We start from the raw sequence: 20,436 nt of genomic DNA, 5'->3' as shown, positions 1-20,436 counted from the left end.
TGTTTATGAAATGCTGATATGATAAGGAGATATTTGAACAAAATCATTAATTAACTGAAAGTCATGAGTCAAAGGATGACATGGCCTGTGAAACCCATGAAAGTAAACAAAACAAAACAAAATAATTCTTACCTGGGTAGTGCTTTAAATCATTTTATAATTCTGGACTCCAGAATTCAAGAGAATAAATCTGTGTTGTTTTCAAGTAGTTTGTTTGTGGTAATTTGTTACAACACCAATAGGAAAGTTAATAAAATGGTGTATGTAGAAAATCAAAAGGATCTACAAAATATTCTAGGGAAGGTATGATTTTCAAGATGTCAGAACACAAAAACAATATACAAAATGCATTGAAATTTTGTTGTTGTTTAGTTGCTAATTTGCATTCAGCTCTTTGCAACCCCATGGACTGTAGACCCCCAGGCTCCTCTGTCCATAGGATTGTTGAGGCAAGAATACTGGATTGGGTTGTCATTTCTTTTTCCAGGGGATTTTTCCCACCCAGGGATCAAACCCAAGTCTCTTACACTTACTGCATTATTAGGCATATTCTTTACCACTAGTGCCACTTGGGAAGCCCCCAAATGCTAATATCTCTATGTAAACATCATGTCAATTGACTGCCATTTTTTCTATGGAAGAAACCTTCATGGATGAAACCTTCCACCAGTAGGGAATGTGGGAAAACCTACTTTGTAAGTAGATGTTTAATGACACATTGCCATCAAAATATTGAGGGTAGATATGAAGTTATCAGATGGTTGATAATCTACTTTTGCTTTCTTTAGGGTTTTATTAAAGAGAATATACCTCCCCACTAAATGCCCTCAGAAATACAGCAAAGTTAATATTCTTTAGATGAAATAAATCCCAGTGTCTTCTGAATACTGTATATTTTACAGGCTCTGTTCACCAGATCTGATAGAACCCTCAGCAATAGAACACAAAGATGTAAAATACATTACAGCTTAAGAAGAAAAGGTAAATATTAATTACTCTCAGAGTGAACATATAATGAACTTGATATTGCATTATATTTACTTATGATTTACTTAATTATATTATGATGTAAACTTTTCTCAAAAATATTTGAAGATAATTCAGTGTAAGTGTGGAACAGAATAATTATTTTACCAAATAAAGCAGTTCTCATCAAAAGAAAAAAAGATTCTCTTATTTCTACTTCTCTTTTTATCTTATCTATCTTAAACGATGGATGCTAGTTAAATATATTGTGGTAATCATTTCACAATATAGGGAAATCAGACTATTTTGCTGTATACCTTAAACTTATACAATCATGTATGTGATTACATGAAGAACTGTTTATATAGCTCTTATATGTCACTGTGGAGTTGGTTTTAAAGAGGCAAATAACTAAAAAACATTAGCAAAAAGAGAAATAATAAAATTTATAACAATTTTTGAAAACATATTGCTCTTTTTAAAGCCCTGGTTAATAATCTAAATTACCACTTCTCTTGGTTCTCCAGTATCAGATCCCAGATCTTGTCCTTCTCTCTGGAACTGAACAGAGTATTTAATTTGGCCTCTGCAGTGAAAGAGAGATAGAAGTAGAGAAGCTGTTCTGCAATATGAAATAGACCATACAACGTAGGGAGAGTTTTGTATTTCTCATTCTAGTGTGTAATACAGAGACAAGTTCAGTTCTTGTTTCCTTAAACTGCTGAAATTAATTCTAATTACACAAAATGTTTCTGCATCCAGCTACTGTCCTATGTCAACTACTCTGGGAGACCCACATTTCCAGAATCCTGAACTGTCTTTAGGCCTCATTGGCAGGGCAGGAGAGCAGCCTGCTGGCAAAAACAATTCCTTTTAACTTAAACCGTTTTCAACTTGTTTAAAGGGAACAAGTTGAAAGTTATGTTACTTTCGGACATAACTGGCCCACAGAAATGCAAACTTTACCTTAAAGTTGTTTCTGCAACTTCAAATAAGCCGGTAGGGACCTTGACACCCACCCCCCTTTCCACCACCCGCTTTTCCGCCCTCGGGTGGCTCCGGCTCAAACCTGGTCTCACCGCCCACCGCCCTGTCTCTAGCGCCCCGCCCAGGCCCCGCCCAGGAAGCCCCGCCTCTTCGCTTCGCGCACGCGCAGTTCTCTGCAGACCCGGAAACGGAATGCTTGGGACGAAGGTCAGTCTGCAGAGCGTAAGTTTCTCTTCTCTAGCTTAAATCTTCTGTGCTTTGCGGTGCTTTGACTCCATCTTCAGGGTCTTGGAGTCACTGCGGTCTTTAAATTCCCTCTCACGCCCCCACTCACTATGTAAACCGAGACGTCAGTGTTAAAAGAGTTCCCAGACCGTTTCCCTTTGGGTTTTCGATGTTTCTGAGGTCAGTACCGAAGGCCTTGGCTTTTGTGCCTTCGGTCCACGTAGACACCACCTTTCGCCACATTTTCCTGCTTAAAACCCTTAACTATCTCTGCCTTCCGCCTCATGTAAAGTCTTCGTCCGCGAGGTGGATTCTCGCCCCCCAGCCTCGCCCTCTGCCCCTGGAGGCCGCGCCGGCCACCCCGCTGCCGGAGAGGCCGAGTCCTTTTCCCGGTGCTGGGATTCTGAAGAGCCCATCCGGTTCCTGAGACCCCCTAGCTCGCAGCCCCTCAGTCCTCGCGTCTCCTCAGACCCGTCCTTCTGCCCCGCAGGGCCCCCTCTCCTGGTCAGCCCTAACCCAGGGTAAGGGTGGTGACGTGGGCCATCTCTGTGACGCCCAGTGTTGTTCGGTCCAGAGATCCAAACGGTCTTTTTCAGTCCGCGGGCATCTTATTCAGTCGCCATCCTCGTAAATACAGGGGCGAGGAGAAGCAGACAGAGAGAGCGACTGAGACAGAAAAATTGAGAAGGATAAAGAATGAGGGAAAACCAGTGGGAACAGACAGGGACTTGTAAATAGTAAAGTGAAAGTGATTACTCCTTGAAGGTAGAAAGTGAATAAAAGAGAAGTTTAAAATGCCAGATCTCCAGGGATTGGATAGCGACATAGGGAGAGGGACTCTGGATCTACTGGTAGGAGGGTGGCAACAATGATGAGGCCCTTCACAGAGTCCGGGAGAGGATAAAAGGTGGAAACATAGCCTTCAGAGCATCATGGTGATTGGGAGAGAAGGAGAAGAAAAATATTGACTGCAAGAGCGAAGGGAGAGAGAGCCGGAAGGAAGCATCACCACCTGGGGTGCCCGAGAGTGGGGAGGAAGGGAGTGTAACATAGAAGGAGTGTAACTGAAGGGCACAGAAGAAGCAGAGAAAGGGGCAGAAATACACAAGAGATGTAGGGCAGTCAGAAAAGTTAGAGAGAAGGAGCATCAAGAGAGGGAATGATTTGCAGAGTGGAGTGAGACAGGTATGAGAACATAGGAGGGCAGAAACAGCAGGAAAGTAGAGGGGAACAAAAAGAGAAAGATATAGAAATAGGGAGACAGGATGACGATATGTGGAAACACATAGTGTAGGTAGACACGATTGTCACACTAAGTGAAGTAAATCAGACAGACACACATGATATCACTTACATGTGGAATCTAAAAAAAATGATACAAATGAACTTATTTACAAAGCAGAAATAGACTCACAGATACTGAAAACAAACTTGTGGTTCCCAAACATGGAAGGAGGAGGAGGGATAAATTAGAAGTTTGGGATGAACAGATACACACTACTATATGTAGAATAATTAAACAAGACCTACTGTATAGTGCAGGGAACTATGTTCAATATCTTATAATAACCTCTAGTGGAAAATAATCTGAAAAAAATATATAGTGAAAAAAAGGATACCCTACACTATTTGATCTTCAAAGCTCTATCAAGCACTGAAAAAAAGTGTAGGAACTGACTTGTTGATCTCTCTGTAGGAGTTGACTGTTCTGAGTCCTTCCTGAGACAGTGTGCAGCAGAGGACTGTCTGTTCCACATGGTGAGGTCTTCCCAGTTTGGGGGGTGTGGGGGGAGGGCACAGGAAGGGGGTGTGTTGATTTTAAGCATTAAACTGCCTATTTTCACCTTTCAAGATTGACTTCTAAAGACTCAGTTAGACTGAGGAAGAAGCCTGGAAGAGCAAAGAAAAGGAGTCAGGAATGGCTATTTCTCAGGTAAGGTCATATTCTCAGTTGATTCCCAGTCTGTCTACCTTCTATTCTGTGGTCCTGGCACCACTGAAAATGCATTTTGCATATATGCAAAATCAATTCAGAGTATTCTTTTCTCTTGCACTGATTTATGTATCTGTGTTTATGCCAGTACCACACCATCTTGATTACTTTGTAATGTGTTTTGAAATCTATAAAGGTTCCTTCCTTTCTTCTTCTTTGGCAATTTGGGATTCTTGGAGATTCCCTATGAATTTTAGTGTAATAACTTACATTCCTGCCAAAATTGCCATGCAATCCCTTTTGAGAGGGATTAGATTGAATCTGTAAAACACTTTGGGTAGTAAGTTCATTGTAAGAATATTTAGTCTTTCAATCCAAGATGTCAGTTTATTTGTATCTCTTTATATATCTTTTAGCAAGTTTTAATAGTTTTCAGTATACAAGTTTTTCACCTCTTTCTTGGATTTATTATGAAGTGTTGTATCCTTATGGTGCTTTAGAAATAGGATTCTTTTTGAATTTTCTTTTGACATTGTTCATTGTGTATATGCTTCCCTGGTACTGCAGTTGGTAAAGGATCTTCCTGCAATGCGGGAGACCTGGGTTTTATCCTTGGATTGGGGTGATCCCCTGGAGAAGGAAATGGCAACCCACTCCAGTATTCTTGCCTAGGAAATCTCATGGACAGAGGAACCTAGTGGGTTATAGTCCATGGGATCATAAGACTCAGACACAACTGAGGGACTGAGCACACAGGCAGCTAAACCACCACCATTGTGTATAGAAATTTACCTGATTTTTGCACATGGACTTTTGTATCCTGCAACTTTTCTAGAGTTATTCTTTGATGTAGCAGTTTCCTTGTGGAATCTTTACTATTTTTACATATAAAAGTTGTCATCTATGAAAAAAGATAATTTTACTTTTTCCAATTTGGATAAGTTTGATTTCTTTTTCTTGTCTAATTTCTGTGATGAGGGCTTTCTGTACTTTGGTGGACAGTAGTGCAGAAGTATGTATCCTTGCCTTCTTCCTGATCTGAGAAGGAAAGCTTTCTAGTTCAATGTTTATATCTTTTTTTTTTTTTCTTAACTTTGACCAAGCCGAGCCACCTGTGGGATCTTAGTTTCCCTATGAGAGATTGAACCCAGAGCTATGGCAGTGAAATCACTGAATCCTAACCACTGGACCATCAGGGAACTCCTGTCTTTTCAATTAATTGTGTGTTTACATATGCGTGTGTGAGTGCATGGAAGTACACGTCCATGGTTTTGATAAAAACATATTTCAAACCTATCTTTACACTTGCAATTATATCTTAAATATAATCCTTGACCTCAAAAAATTTTTTTGCATTGTCATGTTAATGGTTTAAATAGCAATAAGATTACTAACATCATATGTATGTTTGTGTATGAGCCCACATGTATGATGATCTTTAATGCTCTTCCATGTTGTTCACCTTCAGCTTCTTTCAGATTTTCTCAGAGAACCCTCTGTCAGTGTGCCTTTAATACTCTTTCTGTTATTCAACTGTGATTCTTTAGTTTCAATTCCAGAGGCCAGCCCTCTGAGTTCTGATATTACTGTTTAGTTTCATTACCTGAGTCAAGTGTCTCCAAGTGTGTCTGACACAGTATTCTCTGCTTTAAGATGGGAAGAAATCGTCTCTAATGAGCTGTTATGTTTATAGCAATTTCATACATGTAAAGAATTGATTTAGAATGGGATTTGGCCTATAGTAAGCATTCTAACACTTCGAGTCATTGCTCTTGTAATCGTCGTAATTGCAGATTTTGACCTTTCTGTAAAGCCACTGTGGACTTTGTAATCTCTGAAGATCCCACGGGTGCTGTAGCTCATCTAGATATTGACTGTCATATGGTGTATAAAACATAATAGGTAACATTTCTGAATAGACCACCTGTTATTGATTTTTATTTCTATGTTGTTTGTGTGTTGTCCAGAAAAAGTGAAAAATCTGCATTGTATGGAGGATATCATAATCTCTATGAAAAGGGATAAGAAATTAAAATTACGGATGCATAATTTGCTCTAGATACCTTTACCTGGATCTGTCAGAATACATACTTCAATTGAATGGATCCTTCCTCCTCTCTCCTCTTCTCATTTTGTGCAAAAATAAGAACTCTTTTCTTTTTTTCTTTTTTTTTCCATTTATTTTTATTAGTTGGAGGCTAATTACCTTACATCATTACAGTAGTTTTTGTCATACATTGAAATGAATCAGCCATGGATTTACATGCATTCCCCATCCCAGTCCCCCCCTCCCACCTCCCAAGAACTCTTTTCATGGCCCTTTGATGAGATGTTTTTGTTTCAGGAACAGTTGACCTTCAAGGATGTTGCTGTAGAATTCTCTCAGGAGGAGTGGGAATGCCTGGACCCTGCTCAGAGGGCCTTTTACATGGACGTGATGGTGGAGACCCTCAGGAACCTAATCTCTGTGGGTGAGGATGACTTCGCTTCAGAAATTGGAATCTGTCCTTGAGTATCATTGCATTTCCCTTCTGTGCCCCTTGGGATCCCCCTGTTTTGCTTGACTGATCTGAAATCCCTGTTGATTCAGACAAGAAAAGCTTCATGCTGTGGTATCACGGGTTTAAGCTTAGCTTTTCTGCAAATGATTAATCCATTTCATAATACATCAGGCATTGTTCCAGAGCATAAGTATTTATAAGGCTGAGGGCAAACTTTAAAAATATCAAATTCTCTTTTTTTCTGCCTGTATGCTTTTTGCTCTACTACTTCTTGGAAGAGAGCTCATTATCTGAATATTACACTGTTTCCTCTGCATTCACTAGGAGGCAAGTGGTGGACCAACTTGTGATAGAGTTCTTCAAACCCACGTTCAATGTCCTCACTCCTCACCTGAACAAAGAGCTGGGATGCTAGAAAAGCCCCAGCTCTTCATGTTTCATTCTTTTGAGAAGCAGAAATTTCTATTTCTGATCAGAATATTATTTCCATCTTGGAACAAGAGGAACACCTCTAGCCTGTGAAGAGTGACATGAAAAGAGCAAACCACCAAGAGGATAGGAATGTATCAAAAGTCTGAGCACAGGTCAGATCTCAGAAGGGCAGAGAGGAAGTGGCAGTATTACTGGTCTTTGGGTAACTCTACCCACGTGGGAGAGTTCTTTTCAGAAAACAGAAGTTTATTTATTGTGAATGCTGAGAGCACATTTTTCTTACTCCTGGGTCATCATTCTGTTCTTCACCATGTAGAATGTATTCTTTCACCCTCTGGTGGAGCACCACCAGAAACAAAAGCAAAGTCTTCATTGTGATCTACACACTGCCATCTGGTCCCTGTGAACTAGTTGTTGGTTGACTTTGAGCACCTCGAAGACGGTTGCTTTGTAAGCGTCTTTTACCCCTTTCACTTCTCTCCCGGGACTTAATTTCATTGGATGCTCAGTTCTCAGTCTATATAAATAAGAGTTGATGCTTCCAGACTCACTCCCTGGGCTTTTCTCTCTTTCATCCCGATTTGTGTTCTTAAAAGATCTAGTCAGAAGATGGGAAGGCATTGGCTGCTTTTTGATTCCATGTGGCACCTTCATGGAGCTGTTGTCTCAAGCTCTCTCCCCTTGTTTAGATTTTGCAGCCATTTCTTCTGTTCTGATTTTTGCCACACACTTCAGGGATATGTGAAACTGGGAGGCAGATTGGGTCTTGTGTAATTTTTACATGGCAAAACTACAAAGACAGTGGATAAAAAGATCCTCTTTTTTAATTTCCTAGTTCCTCTTGGGGGAAATATGTGTATCTTTCAGGCTCTTGGTTTGGCATCTTGGGTTAACTGCATGGTTTCATCTCTTCCCCAAATCTTGTATTTTTTCCACTCTTTCATCACTCTTCTATGGCTCTACCTAATCAGTATACTCTCCTGATTCCATATTCTTCTACATTTGCATGATTTTACCTTTTGAAACTTGAGGGATTTTGTGTCTGTGTGATTAAATAAACTTAATAAATAAATTAATTAACTTATTTTATTGGCTTTCATAGGCTCTGAGAGAAATATAAAAATAACTAGCACATTCTTGCCTTCAAGTAGAAGAGTTTTAATCTTGACTGTGAAACTTGCTTTTGAAATATAGTCCTAGAGTTTATAATTTTATCCAGTTTCCTTACTGTGATAATCCACTTGTAGTAGACAGCTCTGGATGGACTCTTTGTGGGGTGGATTTGCTAACAGAAAGTTTTTGATGGAGAATGATTTTCCTTATGAGTTATAATATTTTCCTGCTATGTACTGAGTCACCACTTGAAGCTACTTAGTAGATTGGTCAGCATGTTGTAGGATAAGAGAAAGTATCATGAGAGCTTCACTTTCTCTGTTGTTTTTTTTGTCTTTTCCTGGCTTTGAGGACTGTCACAAAAGCCTGCCTCAAGAGCACAGTGTCAGTCTTGTTTCCAGATACCAATGACCATCTCCTATGAGCCAGAGGAGATGATGTAGGAGTTTATCCTGGGAAAACTTTATTCACGTTCTTCTCTTCCTGATGTTGGACCCCTGGACTGGAGGGTCTGATGTGGGGCTTCTGTGGGAGAAACTGTTTTATAATTATTCTCCAGTTTGTCTGTCACCCACACAAAGTATGAGATTTGATTGTATCATGGATCTGCCCCATCCCTTTCTTTATGGCTTTAGTTGTAGCAGATATTTTCTGGTAGGTTTTAGTCTTTGTCAGCGATGGTGGTTCTGCAGATTATTGTGATTTTGGTGCTTGGGAAAGAAAGTATGATGATTGTGCTCGTGAGAGGAAGTGAGCATAGGATACATCTGCTCCGCCATCTTGGCTGCTTTCTGGTACAATTATATTCACCTAGATATACAATCACTAGCTGTGCTCCCACATATGCACATACCTTGTACTCCACTCATGCCATTTCTCATTGCTGACCTTTCTTCACATGGTACTTTTATGTGGATGGGAAGACTGTCATTTGCTCACATATTTAAATCATTATTTTCATCCCAGTTTCCCTAGCACTCCTTTGCTCATCACTCTACCTTCCATATAACTTGGTGTAAAAATGGTCCCTCTTTTCCTGTTGTACAACTTTCTCATGACATGACCAAAATCGCTATGTGCAGTTGTGAAGACTTAGAAAAACCACTTTCAGGAAGGGTGGCTAAATAACATTATTAGTTACAATGGCTGACTTCTTTTGTGTCTCCCTTGGAATATTCTTTTTAAACTCCTGGTATTTGTTTTAATATTTTGTAATCTGTACTGCTGGGGTCAGCAGTCATGCTTTAGAATATGTTGTTACTATTTGGAAGTTCCGGTTCAAATCCTGTGTCTCTCAGTACTTTCTGTATCAATTGTGGTCATGCATAGAAATCTGTGAGTCAAACCTGTGATTTGAAAACTTGTGTTGATTTACCTCATGCCTTTTAAACCTTTAAAAACAAGCCTTTTGAAACAAATTAGAGCTCTTTGATGGCTTAGACTCTTGCATGTTTTATAATCATGATTGAAAAGTTGCTTTTTAAAAGCAAAATTATTTATGTATTTACTTTTGGCTGTGCAGGATGTTCATTGCTTCCTGTGCTTTTTCTCTAGTTGTGGAGGGCAGGGGCCACTCTTTAGCTGCTGTGTGTGGCCTTCTCATGTTGTGGCTTCTCCTGTTGTGGAGCAGGGCTCTAGGGCGTGCAAGCTTTGGTAGTTGCAGCTTCCAGGCTCTAGAGCACAGGTTCACTAGATGTGGCACATGGACAAGTTGCTCTGAGGATTGTGGGATCTTCTGGATCAGGGGTAAAACCCACATCTGCATCGGCAGGCAGATTGTTCACCACTGAGCGATCAGGGAAGCCTGAAAAGTTACTTTTTATAAATAGTTATGTTAATATTTTGTCATGTTTATTATAATACCATTTTGCATCACATCTTGTATGCTTTTCATCTCCAGTTTGTGCTAATCAACATTGTGTCTGACCCTAGTTGATAAATTTACAAATTGCTGTTTATTACATACCTTTTTAGAGCCAATGAACTGGAGAATTTTAAGTGTTTTGTGAAGGCTGGGAATGACTTTATTTATTTGCTGTTAGGTTACGTAACTCTAGAATATTTTATTGGTTAATTCTTAATTGTAGTTAATATATGATGGTTTTTCAACTTTTGTTATAGAGTACAACTGACATGTACCATTTGTTAATGTTGTAAAATGCATATTCTTTATGGATACATAGCTCTACAGCAGATATTCAGAAAAATTTTTTGTGAAAAATTGTGTTAACAAATTCTTCCATTTTTGTAGTGGTTTTTGCCATACATTGACATGAATCAGCCATGGATTTACATGTATTCCCCTTACCTCCCTCTCCACCCGATCCCTCTGGGTCTTCCCAGTGCACCAGCCCCGAGCACTTGTCTCATGTATCCAGCCTGGGCTGGTGATCTGTTTCACCCTTGATAATGTACATGTTTCGATGCTGTTCTCTCGGAACATCCCACCCTCACCTTCAGCCTCCAACTAATAAAAATAAATGGAAAAAAAAATTCTTCCATTTTTATATGCTGTGTTTTGTAATTCCATACGACCAGTTATTTATTCATTAGATAAGTTTGTTTTGGATTATGTACATTACAGTGGATTGTGTGGTCTTTAGCATTTATTTGTATGCCATAGAATACAGAATATATGTACAGTATAATATTTTTTGTCTCCTTATTAGCGAGACCATTGGTCTCCAAATATACCAAAGCGTAATTGACACCAGAGCATAATTGGTATATGCTTTGATGTCATAGGGACAAAATATTCTTTCTTTGAGAGTTAAGCTACATTTGTCTAGTGGGAATGTTTTTGTCACAGGGTGTTAGAAGTCAGTTGTTGTTGTTATTGTTCCGTCTCTAAGTTGTACTCTGACTCTTTGCAACCCTGTGAACTGCAGCATGCCAGGCTTTCCTGTCCCTCACTATCTCCTGGAGTTTGCCCAAGTTCATGTCCATTGAGTTGGTGATGCTATCCAACCATCTCACACTCTCACCTTACATATAATCATTCTTTCTTTAGTAAAGAGTCCTATTCCTTTAGTGTTCCTAAAATTTTTTTTTTTATTATTAGTTGGGATGTTCCTAAAATTTTTAAGGTCATGATTCGGAAGTTTCATAACCTTATTGGTCATAAATAGTACTTTTGATTTGTTTTATTTTATTTTGACCATGCTGTGTGACATCTTAGTTCCCTGACCAGGGATTGAAGCCATCCCCCTTGCAGTGGGAGCAGAGAGTCCTAACCACTGGACTGCCAGGCAGTTCCCTACTTTTGGTTTAATGTCATATATTCAACATTACACTTTTATTCATGAGTTGTAATGAATAATACACTTTATGGTTCTTTGTATCTTGTAGATATCTCTCATATACATGTGGTCAAGAAATTACAACGAACAGCAAGCAGTGATACAGGAGATGCATTCCAAACAGTGACATTGGAAAGACAAAAAAGCCCTGAAATGAAATATTTTTGCTTCACGGAAATCCAGGAAGATGACTTTGGGTGTCAGTGGAAGAATGATGAAAGAAATTACAGAGGAATGCCTGTAATGTATAAGGAAAATGTAACTCACAGAAGAGATCGACAAGGTAGGTGGGATGCAGGAAAGAAGCCTATTAAAAATAGACTTGTGTTAAACTTTCAGGATGAACTGCATATATTTAAGAAAAATATTTACAAATGTCATGAATGTGGCAAATCCTTCAATTATGGCTCCTCCCTCAGTAGACACCTTCTAATCCATACAGGAGAGAAGTTATATAAATGTGGTATATGTGGCAATGTTTTTCGTCTAAAGTCACACCTTGTAAGTCATTGGACAACTCACACTCGTGCGAAAATTTACAAATGTGATGAGTGTGGTAAAACCTTTAATCATAGCTCCTCCCTCCGTAGACATCAGATAAGGCATACAGGAGAGAAAGTGTATAAATGTGATGTATGTAGCAAAGTCTGTAGTCAGAATTCCTCTCTTAAACGTCATCAAAGAATTCATACTGGAGAGAGACCTTACCGATGCAATGAGTGTGGCAAAACCTTTAATCGTGGCTCTCACCTCTCCACACATGAGGTAATCCATACAGGCATGAAATTATGTAAGTGTGATGTATGTGGCAAAGTCTTCAGTCAGAATTCATGCCTTAGAATTCATCGGAGAATTCACAATGGAGAGAAACCTTACAAATGTAATGAGTGTGGTAAGGTCTTCCGTCAAAATTCACATCTTGGAAGACATCAGAGAATTCATACTGGGGAGAAACCTTACAAATGTGATGAGTGTGGCAAGGTCTTTAATCAGTATTCAAATCTTGCAAGTCATCAAAGAATTCATACTGGAGAGAAACCTTATAACTGTAATGTGTGTGGCAAGGTCTTCAGTCAAAATTCAAATCTTGTAAGTCATCAGAGAATTCATACTGGTGAAAAACCTTACAAATGTAATGAGTGTGGCAAATTTTTTAATCAAAGAGCATACCTTACAAAGCATCAGAGAGTTCATATTGAAGAAAAGTCTTACAAATGTAATGAGTGTGGGAAGGTCTTCAGTCGAAATTCAAATCTTGAAAGTCATCAGAGAATTCATACTGGAGAGAAACCTTTCAAATGTAATGAGTGTGGCAGGTTGTTTTCTCAAAAGCCAAACCTTGGAAAGCATCAGAGAATTCACACGGGAGAGAAACCTTACAAATGTCATGAGTGTGGGGAGGTCTTTAGTCGAAATTCACTTTTTGCAGTTCATCAGAGAGTACATAACATAGAGAAGGCTTTCAGCTGTAATGAACTTGAAATGCCTTTACTGAGTTCTAAACCTTCACTAAGTATCAGATAATTTATACATGAAAGAAACTATATATGTGTGACATATATGGGAAGTCTTCATTCAAAACTTAACAGCGTACAATTCACTGGAGATTTCATAGTAGGGAACAGCTAAGCAGATGTCATGAATATGCCAAAGATTTTGTGCCTGCAAGCCTCATTTTCTATCAGATAATCTCTAGTGGAGAGAAACCTTACAAATGTACTAAGTATCTCAAAGTCTTCAGTCCAAGTTCATACTTTGAGATCTGCCAGATACTTTATACTGGAGAGAAACCTTTCAAATATGAGTGTGGCAAATCCTTCAGTGTCAAGCCCAAGTTTCCATCAGGTGACCCATCCTGGTGAGAGACTTTAATAATACAGTGGTACGACAAGGCTTTTAGAAGGTAGCCACAGCTTAGGCTTCATTAGAAAATTCATTCCGGATAGAAACCAGATAAATGTATTTTATTGTGGTCAGGCCTTAAGAGGAGGAATTTATTAATTAACTCATTCTTGAGTTAATTAATTAGCTCATTCATTAATCAATTAACTCATTCTCGCAAATAATCTCATTGAGATTATCGAGTCAATTAATTAACTCATTCTCCAAATAATCTCATTTGTGAGATTATCTCACAAATGCCATGGATGTGAAATAATAATCTTACTGCTCAGGTAGGACAGTTTTTATTTGTGGGTGACGGACCACCTGGAGAACAGGGACTGAAAGTAGTAGGTTTATCATTCTCATCTAACAGGAAGTCCAGAGGCTGCCACGTGGGGTGTGATGGGGTCCTCTGCCTCTTCAACCTCCATGAGTACTTAATCCTCACCTTATAGTAACATGACTGCTCTATGACTGAGAAGGCTGAAGGTTGAGGGCAAAAACCCTTCTCACTTTCAAGTTTTTGTATATTCTCCCTGGTATTTTCTCCCTGGGTCACGTGCTTGTGACATGTCTAAGGACTCTGCATCAAGTTCCGGATTCTGAAGTTTTTGTTCTATAGCATTTTTCCTAAATCTCTTACAGTGTAAAGTTCCACAATTTGTTTTAAAGCATTGGTTAACTTTTTGCCGATGTTTGACAGATGTAAAGTTTAAATGGAGAAATTTTCTTTTGTACTATGAATATTTCATTGATGAGCACATGTGTGGGACAGGCCTGCCTTCATTGAGTTGCCTGGGTACCTTTGTCAAAAAGTAATTGGAAGTACACTTGACCCTTGAACAAGGCAGGGAGTTAGGGTTTAGTCTCCTGAACAGTTCTAAATCCATGTATAATTTAATGCTATCCCGCTATATCCGTGATTCTGCATCCTCGGATTCAACCGACCTCAGATCCTGTAGTAGTGTTTATTAGAAAAAATGCCCGTATAATTGAATCCACACAGCTGAAACCTGTGCTATTCAAGGGTTAATGTACGGTGTGGTGTCCTCAGTCGTGTCCAGCTCTTTGTGACCCCATGGACTATAGCCCACCAGGCTCCTCTGTCCATGGGATTTCCCAGGCAAGAATACTGGAGTGGGTTGCCATTTCCTCCTCCAGGGCATCTTCCCCACCCAGGGATTGAACCTGCGTCTCTTGGGTCTCCTGCATTGGCAGGTGGATTCTTTACCCCTGTGCCATCTGGAAAAAAACTGTAGTGATGGAGGGCTATTTCTTGTCTCCTCTTTCTGTCTCATTGGTCTTTGTGTCTGTCATTCCACAAATCCCACACAGTCTTGATTCCTGTCACTGTATTAGAAATCTTGAGATCATGTGGGGTGATTCCAACCACTTCAATATTTTTCAGGTGTTTTAGCTCTTCTAGTTCTTTCACCTCTCTCTGTTATTTTTAGAATAATCTCATTTGAATCTACAAAAATCTTGATGGAAAATGCATTAAACCTGTTTGTCAGTTTGGGATATCTTAATATCACTTTGTTGTGTCTTCCAGTCAATTAATCTGGTATGTTTTATTAATAGTTCAGTGAATATCATGTTTCTTTCAGATGACCTAAATATGAGATTGTCTTTGATTTTGTTCCTTCCCATTGTAGGTTTTAAGCATAAAAATATTTTGTTAGATTTACACATTTTTCTTCTTTTTGAGCAACTATCGTATTCTATATTTAATTTCAGTTTCCATTTGTAAATTACATGGATATAAAATGACAATAGATTTTTGCAGTTTATGTCCTGACACCTTGCAAATTATACTTTTTTCTAGAAATTTGTATAGATTCTTTTGATTCTCTGTGCATTATTTCCTTAAATTTCCTGTTTCTACTGCTAAGTTATCATAAACTGAGAGACTTGAAGGAACACAAGTTTATTCTCTTATGGTTCTGGAAGTCAGATATGGAAAATGAGCCAAAGCTCTATGTTCCAGGATGCCAGAAGCCACTTAGATCCTTTGTTTCATGGGTCCCCATTTGTATGGCACACACTTTGAATTAATGAATGCTTTTATTCAGATGTCTTCTTGTTCTATGAGCATTTTCTGAACACATTATTTAATTTAGGGTACCCTGTCACTCCATCTTTATACATGTACACCTTAATAGTACTTAACACCATCATATATGATTTAATTATTGGTGACACTACCCTATAGAATATGCTCCTTGAAGGCAGGGTATTGATTTTGTTTCCTGCTAGATATCCAGTGATTGAAACCATTCTGAACTGACAGGTGTGTGAATGCATTTCATCAGTGCAAAGGGTTCTGTAATAGGTAGGCTCATAGAGCAGTAAGTCAAATGGTCTAATTTACATTGATTACATTGATTACAATGTAATCATATTGTATTTGTGGCACCAAATTCTTTACTCTGTTACATTACACCCAAGCATTTTGAATGTTTGTCATAAATTCTCAAAGTGTGATTTATTCACACATTGTGAATTTTCTCCAACATGTGCTAAACAGATCTAACTCATCAGTGAAGAAATGTCTTCATGAAGCTTTTTTTTTTTTTCTTCCATTTATTTTTATTAGTTGGAGGCTAATTACTTTACATCATTACAGTAGTTTTTGTCATACATTGAAATGAATTAGCCATGGATTTACATGTATTCCCCATCCCGGTCCCCCCTCCCACCTCCCTCTCCATCCGATCCCTCTGGGTCTTCCCAGTGCACCAGGCCCGAGCACTTGTCTCATGCACCCAACCTGGGCTGGTGATCTGTTTCACCCTAGATAATATACATTTTTCAATGCTGTTCTCTTGAAACATCCCACCCTCGCCTTCTCCCAGAGTCCACAAGTCTGTTCTATACATCTGAGTCTCTTTTTCTGTTTTGCATATAGGGTTATCGTTACCATCTTTCTAAAGTCCATATATATGTGTTAGTATACTGTAATGGTCTTTATCTTTCTGGCTTACTTCGCTCTGTATAATGGGCTCCAGTTTCATCCATCTCATTAGAACTGATTCAAATGAATTCTTTTTAATGGCTGAGTAATATTCCGTGGTGTATATGTACCACAGCTTCCTTTTCCATTCGTCTGCTGATGGGCATCTGGGTTGCTTCATGAAGCTTTTTAATCCACACATTTTTTTTTTATTTTTATTTGGAGGATAATTGCTTTACAATGGTGTGTTGGTTTCTGCCATACAACAGTGTGAATCAGCCATAAGCTTACATATGTTCCCTCCTTTTTGAGCCTCCCTCCTACGCCCTACCCCATCCCACCCCTCCAAGTTGTCACAGAGCACTGGGTTTGAGCTCCATGTGTTATACAGCACCTTCCCATTAGCTGTCTGTTTCACTCGTGTCAATGTATATGTTTCAGTGCTACTCTCTCCACTCATTCCACTCTCTCCTTCCCCTGCTATAATACACATTTTCAATGTAGGATTCTTTCAGTAGTGCTTCATTCTATACCCATTACAAAAGAGTAATTGTTTCTCCGGTAGGATAGTTTTTATTTGTGGCTGAGAGGCCACTTGGCAAATAGTAACTGAAAGAAGTAGGTTTATCATTCTCACCAAACAGGAAGCTCCAGAAGATGCCATGTGGGATGTGATGAGTCCACTGAATGACCAAGAAGAGTGAAGGGTGAGAGGCAAAACACTTTTCAATTTTAGATTTTGTCTCATTTTCATGAAACAATAATCCTAGTCAGTACTTTCTGATATTATTAGCCATTTGCATTAAATGGCCACCATAATTTTAATAATAGATGTGAAATTTCTAATTTCATATTTCTCTCTTGAACAAAGAAAAACAAAGGGAGAAAACTGTTAGGAAGCAATTATATCAAAAGACTTTGTTCTTTATCCTGAGAGTATAATATTCCACATAACATGTGGTGACTCTGCTTCATGTTTGAAATGCCAAGCAAAACTTTTTAGAGCCCTTATGTTTTCTAAGTCATAGATTTATTTCCTTTCTGCTCTATCTGATTCTAAATACACTTAAATAATTCACCATATTTTTTTGGGGGCAGGGGGGAGCGTTGTGCTATGTTATGTGGCTTTCAGGATCCTAGTTCTCTGACCTGGGATTGAACCTGCACTCTCAGCAGTTAAGTGCCAATTCCCAACCACTGGACTGCCAATTTTGATATAGTAATTCTGATTCTAGTATCAGGGTAAGGAATCAAAGAATCCATTTTGAAATGCTTTTTAACCATGTCTTCCTACCTGAATGTGAGAAATATACAGGAGGCTTGTAATTGGGAAATATTCTAACATCACTTCCAAATGTATTTTAAGATTAGACTCATATTAATTATATAGTAATGTAACTGCTATGGGGCTTCCCAGGTGTCTCAGTGGCAAAGAATTTACCTGCCAATGCAGGAAACATAGGAGTACTGGGTCTCATGCATTGCAGGTAGGTATTAATTATTTTAATATTTAATTTTATTTATTTATTTGGCTCTGGTGGGTCTAAGTTGTGGCTTGTGGGGCCTAGTTCCCTGAGATTGAACCTGGGCCACCTGCATTGGGAATGTAGGTCTTAGCCACTGGACCACCAGGGAAGTTTCAATCCTTCATTAATTTAGATATGAAAAGTGATACATTCAAAACAAAATAGTATCAAAAATGCAAAAACAGTGTGCATATTTGAATCCCTGTCAAGCACTCTCTACTCTTGTTCTTTTCATTGAATTAACTTCTGTAAGTCTGTCTGCAGTGTTCTGAAATAAAACTAATTTTCCATAATCTATGGTAGACAACAAAGGGCTTCCTTGGTGGCTCAGTGGTAAAGAATCCACCTGCCAATGCAGGAGATACAAGTTTGATCCCTGGGTCGGAAAGATCCCCTGGAGAAGGAAATGGCAACTCACTCTAGTTCTTCGCTGGGAAATCCCATGGACAAAGGAGCCTGGTGGGCCTCAGTCCATGGGGTCACAGGAGTAGGACACGACTTAAGGGCTAAACCACCATCACCACCACCGTGCTAGATAACAGCTATTCCCTTTTAAAATGGAGAGAGGATCTTCTCCTGTGGTCCAGTGGTTAAGACTGTGCCTTTGAATGCCAGTAGTACAGGCTCAGTTCCTGGTCAGGGAATTAAGATCCCACATGCCATGAGGTGTGGCTAAAAACCAAACAAACAACAAAAATCCATTGTTCTCCTGCCTTTTTTTTTTTTCTTCCACATGTAGCCCATCATGAAACACATATGAAAACCTCACTTTCACAGTGGCCAGTTCTACTCTATTTCTTGACCATCTGTTAGAATAATCTTTCATATAATCATCAATGATGGTCCTCATTCATAACAACATATCAAGAGAAGGTGTCGTGGCCACCAAAAACATGATATTTTGTTTTTAAATTAATTTGTCTGCATTGGGTCTTAGTTTCAGCACATACAATCTTTGAGTTGTGGCATTTAGGATCTAGTGCCCTGACCAGTGATTGAACTCTGACCCCCTGCACTAAGGGTGGAGTCTTAGCCACTGTATCACCAAGCGTGTGTGTTGTGTGTTAGTCGCTCAGTCGTATCCGACTCTTTGCGACCCCATGGACTGCAGCCCACCAGGCTTCTCTGTCCATGGGATTCTCCAGGCAAGAATACTGGAGTGGGTTGCCATTCCCTTCTCCAGGGGATCTTCCCAACCCAGGGATCAAACCCAGGTCTCCCATATTACAGGCAGATTCTTTACCATTTGAGCCAGGGAAGCACATCAGGGGGGTCCCAAAAGCATATTTTAGATAATATTTTTACATCTCTACTCTGGCTGTCCCCATGCTCTCAAATTTATACCATCTTGCTTCTTAAAATCAGTGTCCTAGTTTTTCCTGGTCTCATGGATATGAAAAAACCCCACCTAATGCAATAGTTGGGGTTTCATCTTACCTGTCTTTTCCCTGAGACTATCATGCTGACAAATGAAAGGCAGATAATGGAACAATAACATCAACAGATTTCAAACTTCAGATTGTAGGTTATTAAAAACAATGGACCCTTTTCATGAGACCTCAGATAATTGAATAAACAATGTACCATCTGCAGATAATTAGATCTTTCCACAGATGTCTGATCCTTTGACAGGTATCAACTCATGAATTTTACCTTTAATTGTCTGTGGAATTTAACATCTGAGATTGGTTATTTCAAACCTAATAGACTGAGTTTCCTCCCACTGTAAGTTTTCTTCTTTGTAAGTCCATTGAGAGGATTGTTTGAAGATTTATCTCCCCATTTACATTTGTCATGTCTCTGTCTAGTGTGAATTCCTTGTGGAGTATCCTGAGTAATTGCTGCGAAGTCTTGACATTCTTGTATGGTTTCTATATTACATTAATTCTTTCAAGACCACAAAGGTATATATATTTTCATAAAGTTGATCACATTCAGTACATTTGTCAAGTTTTTCCTAGAAAGAATCATGTTATGTTCTACCAGGCTTAAAATCTGGATCAGCTTTGTCATGCATTTGTGTGGTTTTCCTCAAAAGTGTTTATTCTGATATCAAGTGAGGTGACGGCCCTGGTTATGGGCCTTGCCATCTATATTAATTAGTTTTGTATGGTGTCTTTCCATAACGGAGCATCTTTTTAATTTTAGTTGAAACATATTGCTGTACAATTTTTGTTTCAGGTGTGATATTTAATGTTTAGTTTTTGCATACATTGTGAAATGACCACCACAGTGAGTCTAGTAGCCATCTGTGCCCAAACAAAATTCTTACCATATTATTGACCCTATTCTTTTTTTTTTAACCCTATTCTTTATGCCATATATTATACATCCTCCTGACTTACTTATTGTGTAATTGTCAGTGTGCCCAGTTTAAACTCCTTCATATAATTCACTTCTTTACCCCATTCTGGAAATCACATATTTTTTCTGTGTGTCTGTTTTCACTGTCTTTGCATTTTTTTCTCTTTTAGATTCTATAGATAAGTAAAACTAGGTGGTATTTGTCTTTGACTTTTTGTTCACTTAGCTTAGTACCTTCCATGTTGTTGCAGATGGAAATATTTATTTATTTTAGGGAGTTCCCTGGCAGTCCAGTGGCTGATACTCTGTGCTT

General features: G+C 38.9%; 1 pseudogene; it reads left to right on the top strand.

Annotated features, from left to right (window-relative positions):
* Window positions 1–2,126: 2,126 nt before the first annotated feature.
* LOC110148906 (zinc finger protein 665-like) overlaps window positions 2,127–20,436 on the top strand; it is a 47,408-nt pseudogene continuing 29,098 nt past the window's right edge.

This window comes from Odocoileus virginianus, unplaced genomic scaffold (genome assembly GCF_023699985.2).
Source record: "Odocoileus virginianus isolate 20LAN1187 ecotype Illinois unplaced genomic scaffold, Ovbor_1.2 Unplaced_Scaffold_24, whole genome shotgun sequence".
In the NCBI taxonomy this organism is placed as follows: domain Eukaryota; kingdom Metazoa; phylum Chordata; class Mammalia; order Artiodactyla; family Cervidae; genus Odocoileus; species Odocoileus virginianus.
The sequence above is the reverse complement of the archived record's forward strand: the minus strand, read 5'-3'. Positions and strand labels throughout refer to the sequence as shown.